Source organism: Octodon degus, unplaced genomic scaffold (genome assembly GCF_000260255.1).
Source record: "Octodon degus isolate 3935 unplaced genomic scaffold, OctDeg1.0 scaffold00153, whole genome shotgun sequence".
Taxonomy (NCBI): domain Eukaryota; kingdom Metazoa; phylum Chordata; class Mammalia; order Rodentia; family Octodontidae; genus Octodon; species Octodon degus.
This window is the reverse complement of record NW_004524729.1, coordinates 2,157,734-2,164,091: the sequence shown is the minus strand read 5'-3', so window position 1 is coordinate 2,164,091 and position 6,358 is coordinate 2,157,734.

Below are 6,358 nucleotides of genomic sequence, written 5' to 3'. Positions count from 1 at the left end.
AATCTATGATGGCCCGGAGCTGCAGCCGCAGCATCCTGGGAGGCTGAGCACAGGAGGATAGTTAGAGCTCAGCCTTGGCAGTTTAACCTTTCATTTATTTGTTTGGTACGGGGTCTTGTACACAGCGCAGACTCTGTAGCGATCCTCCTGTCTCAGCCTCCTCAGCACTGGGATTACAGGCATATGCCACCACATTCTGTTCTGGGGCTGGCACAGCGTGTGGTACCAGAGACCGAACCTGGGTCATTGCGCTTGCCAGGCAGGCGCTTAGACTGCTGAGCTATCTTCCCAGCTCTAGCCTTGGCAGTTCAGCAGCTGAGCTATACCCTGTCTCAAAAATAAAACATAAAAAGGTTAAATATAATTTTAAAAGGTCAGGGGGGGTGCCAGGGAGATGGCTCAGTGGAATAAGCGCTTCCCTGGCAAGCGCAGAGTCCTAAGTTCAATCCCCGGTACCAAAAAAAAAAAAAAAAGGTCAGGGGATGCAGCTCGGTGCAAAGGCCCTGGGTTCAATCCCCAGCACCATAAAATAACAACAAAAACCCAAAAAACAAAACTAAAAAGTAAAAAGTCTTGCTGTGCTCCTCCATGGTGCTGGGATTACAGATGTCTACCACCACACTGGCCCGCTCCAGTGTCCCTTCAAGAGTAGCTCTTGAATAATGTTTGCTCTCGTAATACCTGATCGTCCTTTTGAAGGACTTGCTCAGCCTGTGTGGTTTAGTGGGTAGAGAATGATTGGGAGCACCCCTGGAAAAGTCTCTTAAAGCCCAACTTGGGTCAGTCTGAAGGCCCCACCTGTGGCGAAGTGACTCCAGGTTATTAATTCAGGGGCAGCAGCCTTGTCCTTCCAGAGGGTGTTTGCCCAACACCTGGGCCTTTCTTGTGCTACTGCATCGCCATAGCAACCGAGGGCAGCTGTGTCCGTCCCCCCACCCCCACCCCCGGGCTTTGCTGATGCAGAAATGGAAGGTTTGAGAGGCTGAGTAGCTGAGGTTAATGGGGCAGCAGGTCAAGACCAAGTCTTCTCACTCCTTTTCTGTGCTGGGGATGGAAGCCAGGCCCCGCATGCCAGGCAGGCGCTTCCCGCCGAAGTGAGTCCCTAGCCCTTTCCAGTTCCATTTAGGGACAGGATCCCGCCTTGCTGCTGGGGCTGGCCTTGAGCTTGTGCTGCCTCCTTTCTGAGTCGCTGGGATCACAGGCAGTGCCCCCGTGCCTGGTTCCAGGTTGGCTGATGTGCTGGAGTCTGACACAGGCACCCCCACAACCATGGTGCGATGTGTATTCGTGGGAAAGCCTGGTGGAGTGCAAAGCTCCCTTCCTTTCCAGGGCACGCTGCAGGGTGCATGTCTGTGAGCAGCAGTTTAAGTGCTAGGTTGGCATCTCACACATGCCCTGCTCTGGGTGTCACCAGAGCTCAGATGACCACTGCAAATGACCCTGTGGCACTGGAGAGCACAGGGCTGGTCCTAGGGGCTCAGAAGCGTAAGGGGAAACCTGGTCATTGCCCAGCTTGCACCTCACTTCCAACGCAGCCGGAAGAGCCCTGACCCTGCTTGAGCTGCTGGGCTCTCAGGAGGTGCACAGCTGAGCTTGGGGGCGCTGCGGAAAACAGCTCCTGTGTCTGCCATTGAGCAGCCCAGTCCCCGAAGCTCAGCTGTCTCACATTGCCGGTGGAAGCTGGGGTTATCCCGGCCCCACCCCCACCCCGGGAGGATCCGGGAGGTCCTCAGGAACTCGCATAGACACACACAGTCTGCTGAGCCATAGGTCCTGTTCCCAGCAGGCCCTTTGTGTGCACTGTGTGTCCTCCTTGGGCCTCACAGAGGGAGGTCGGAGCCCAGGGCGGGGCAAGGGCCAGGCTTGGTGCTCCCGCTGTGTCCTCACTTGTTCCTAAGCACCAGACTTTTGGGGTCCTCAGTCCTGGGGCCTGAGAGCAACTTACAAGCCCGATAGTCACCCAGTCCCGCCACCGCAGCTGGCCAGGGCCACTGTCCCTGTTACAAGCTCCATCATCATTGCTGGTGGATCCCGGCTTTGTGAATTCACCCACCTGCAAAAGTTTGTGTCACCCTAAAGCAGCACGCAGTGCTTTCATGGGCTAACTGTAGTCTTTCACAGAAGGGTGAAAGATGTGTCCTCTGACCTCCGGCTGAGAATGAGCAGGGCCACACTGTCCTCTCTGCAGTCCGAGGAATGCTTGTGGTCTACGCTTTTGTGATTTTGTGGGAAGTTAGTGGTGTTGGCGAGCATAGTGCCAAGGTGGAAGGTGGTGATGTGCTTCGCGAGCCCCGCGCAGGCCCAACTCCCAGGATCTGCTCTGGCTGCGGAGCAACAGCCTCTTATGTCTGGTGCCTTTCATCAGAAATCTGTGTAAAGCAAGGGTACAAAACTGGAGTGGCTGAGGCCCTCAGGAGCCAGCCCTCAGGAGTGCTTCCCCCAGGAGCAGTGGGGCACACACACTAATTCGGTGCTCCTGGATTCCTTACAGAACTTGGTACCAAGGGCTGGGGAGATGGCTCAGTAGAACAAACATTTCCCTGGCAAGTACAAGGGTCTGAGTTCAATCCCCAGCTCTGCCAAAAAAAAAAAGAAAAAAGAACTTGGTACCAGGGAAGGAGGCGGGAGACCCCTGCCCTGGAGGACCCCAACTAGATTGAAGACCTGGGCTGTGAAGAGCTCCTCTGCCCTGCCTAGGATGTCCCCTGCTCCAGAGCTGTCGCTTGCCACTCCCCACCCCAGCAGGGACATGCAGCTCAGACCAGCCTAGCAGCAGCAAGGCAGGGGCAGGGCACCCTGCCGAAGTGGCCTCTTCTTGCTGGCAGGCCTGGGAGAGGACAAGGGGTCACCTACAGGAGGAGGAGCAGGGATCCCAGGCCACCCCATGGGCCCTGTGTGCATTCACAATGGCCCTGCCTCAGTGGGCCAAGGACACTGTAAGGGAGGACCCTGTGGCTGCATCTGAGCTGGCCATGGTGACTCGGAGGCAGCAGAGCCCAGGTGATGGCGCTCACAGCTTACTGAGGGCCTTGGTCCTCCGCACACCCCTCCACTGGCCCTAGGTGGGTGGAATGAGACCCCAACATCAGAGCCATTAGCTTGGGAGAGTTCCACACCTCGGCCACCTGGGTAGGGAGCAGCAGGGCCGGGTTCCCCATGGTCTAGTCTCAGAGCCTCAGGCTCCCTGTGCCTGCTTGCCTCAGAAGTCCAACTCTGGGGCTGGTGAGATGGCTCAGTGGTCTAAAGCACCTACTTGGAACAAGCTTAGCAAAGCACAGGGACCGCGGTTCAATCCCCCAGCACCACATGCCAGCCAGCCCCGCCCCCTGGTGGGCTGAACTGCCCCCCCCACAAATAAATAAAATTAAAAAAAAAAAAAGTCCAACTCAGATCCACCCAACAACTGGACGGGGTGCAGGTCTCCTTCCTTTCACCTCTGTCTCTCTGTCTCTGTCTGTCTGTCTCCCCTCCCCTCTGACTCCCTCTTGCATTGGTCTATGAGATGATACCATGCAATGATGGGCAGAGCTGGTGTGGTCTTACTGAAAATCTGCAGAGAAGCAAAAGCCCCGTGGTGTGCAGGCCTTCTACACCATGGGGTTTGCTCCTGGGGCCTCTGCGAGACCTGTGCGGCAGTCCTCAGTGTCTGCACTGGGTTCTGCATCTCACCAGCACTGCGTGTCTGTGTCTTCACAGCCGTCCTTCAGCAGGCTGGGAGAGGTGGTTAAGCGTCAGGCCAGGACATCGCGGTATCTGTCCTCTAGAATGTCCGGGGGGTCGGCTCAGTACACCTGTGCTGGCATGAACCAGAACTTTTTATCAGGGGCCAGGGAGATAGCTCAGTAGAGTAAGCACTTGCCTGGCAAGCTCTAAGGGCTTGAGTTCAATCCCCAGTTCCGGAAAAAAACCAACAGCAAAACACCTTTTTATCGCCCCTGTTGGCAGAAGGCGTGTGTGAAGCAAGCTGCCTGTGCTCGGAGGTGCAGCTTGGGGAGCTCTGTGGACTGTGCGCCCATCCGCCTCCTCCGTCCAGACCCGGCTGGCCGCAGACAGCCAGCGTCAGGCCAGGGGTGCTGTGCTCCACCTTTCTGAGACATCACGGGAATGTGGCCGCACAGGGTGTGGTGCTGTAGTGTGACCCCTCCTCCTGCTGGCGCTGAGAGTCACCTGTGGCACTGTGGGAGCGGGCAGTTTTTATGGCCGAGGGATAGTCCCTGGAAGGCTCTGCTGCCTTCCGCGCCTCTGTCCTCGCTCCCCTTTGGACTCTTGGGAATGAGCCCTCCACGTGTAGACACCTACCGCCCTCCCCTTGAGGGAGTCCCTCGGAGTGGCAGGATTGTTTAGAAGTCATGTTTACCTTAATAAGGATCTGGCAGTTTTCCTAAATGATAGTGTTTTAAAGAACAAAGCTGCCCCTTGAGAGGGAGAGCGCGGTGTTGTGATCTGCCTCCACGGCTTCCGGGGAGCGCACCGTCTCCTCACATTCCTGTGCCTCCTGCCATGTCACCTGCCACATCGTGCCCATTTCCGTGTGGGGGCCACGCACATCTGTCTCCTGACTTGCTGTGACACGTGACCTCGCTGCTCTAGGGGCTGGGTTGTGTGTGGCCTCTTGTTCTTCTCTGTTTCTTTTGACTTTGGTTTTGCTTTTCTTGGCTTTGAGGGGAGTTCAAACTTTCTTTGGAGGCAGCTCTCTGCCTTTTTCTGTGCTACAGTTTTGGGGTGCTGGGAAAGCACTGGGCCACTGCTGCACCCCCAACCAATCATGTCCTAGTGATTCTTCTTGCTCTCAGGCGTCGCGTGTCCTGAGAGTGTCACTCAGATAATGCTGGGCAGTTCTTCCTGCCCAGTATCTGTCTCCTTCCTTGTGGAGAGTTCCCCGTATTAGAGTGAAGGGTGTGTGCATGTGTGTGTGTGTCTCGTCCTGGGAATGCTCTGTCCCTCTTTCATGCCACTTTTCTGCTTTGAGTCAGAGAGCAGATGTGGGCTGGAGGTTCAGGGCGCAGAAGCCCTGGGGCTGTAGTGGCCTGCAGCTACTGGCCATCCCAAGGAGTCAGCCCAGGCCTAGTGGCCATCCTGGGTGGCCCTGCTGTGCATGAGACAGTCTATTTATTCAACCTGTGTTGGTCAGTGCTGTGTGCCTGGTGCAGATCGGGGGCACTGAGATCTGATGGTGACCAAGACCAAGTCCCTTCCCTGGAGATACCTTCATGCAGTGGGGGACAGGTTGGATGTGAGGGAGAACTCCTCGTGGTATTGACAGCTGTGACACCAGCCAGAAGGTGATGGGACAGGGTGGCTGCTAGGACTCGTTCTACCTGGGCTGGGAGCTGGCCCGCACCAGGCACTAAGAACCTCAGGTTTGTTTGAATTCCACAGAAAGGCCCTAAGTGGGAGGAGGGCTAGAAAATGCTCATCTTCTGGCTGCAGGTGCGGGTGGTGCTGGTTGGAGGGTGCTGCAGGAGTGGCGCCTGTGGGGTTCCTGACGGTCACTGGGCAGCTGTGACGTGTGCTACGAGCACACGAGAGCGGCCAGCATGGGGCTGGCCTGGTGCACCCGGGGCCTGTCAGCCTCTGAGAAGTTCCTCCAGCACCCTCCTGTGTGCCCTGCTGCCTGAGGGCAAGTCTACACTGGTGGGCAGCCTGCACTCTCGAGCCTGGTGAAGGAAGAGGTGCGAAGGGTGATTCTGAGCTTGCACAGGCCTGGCTGCTGCACAGTGGCTTCAGCTTCAGCGCCGGCCCCACGTGATGTCTTTCTGCACCTCTTGTCCTTGGCCAGTCCAGGACCTCTGCTGATCGCAGGAGGGTGGTCGCCGTCTCCTGCCTGCACTCTGGTGGCTATTGGCTGAATGCAGACCTTTTCCGGGCCAGGGGTGGGCCTCAGTACTTCAGTCTCCAGCACTGTGGACAGGGTCTGTCCTGGCTTTAGGGTGTCTGAGTGTGAACTGGGGGTTGCCACATGACCTTCTTTGAGAGGCAGTGTGCAGCCAGCTCAGGCTTGGTTTCAGCAGTGCATGCGGTCCCCAGGGGCCCGGGGAGGTTGTTAGTAAGTGGCTGAGCCAGGCATCTTGCTGAGCAAGCTGCCTGCTCGCTGCCTGGGAGTCTGGGGCCAGGTAGGCATGGGATGGGTGGGCATACTGCTGGGCAGAGGAAGGGCCAGGGCTGTGCCAATACCGCATCTAATAAAGTCTGTGCCTGGAGCGAGTGAGAGTGAGGGATGGCCTGGGTGTCCTCACAGGGCTCCTGTCTGCTGCCAAACCTGCTGGCGAAGAGCGCTGTCCCTTTAAATGGGATTCTCCCTGGGACTGCTGCAGCTGGGGAGCAGGTGCGGAGGGAGGGAGGGAGGGAGGGAGGGAGG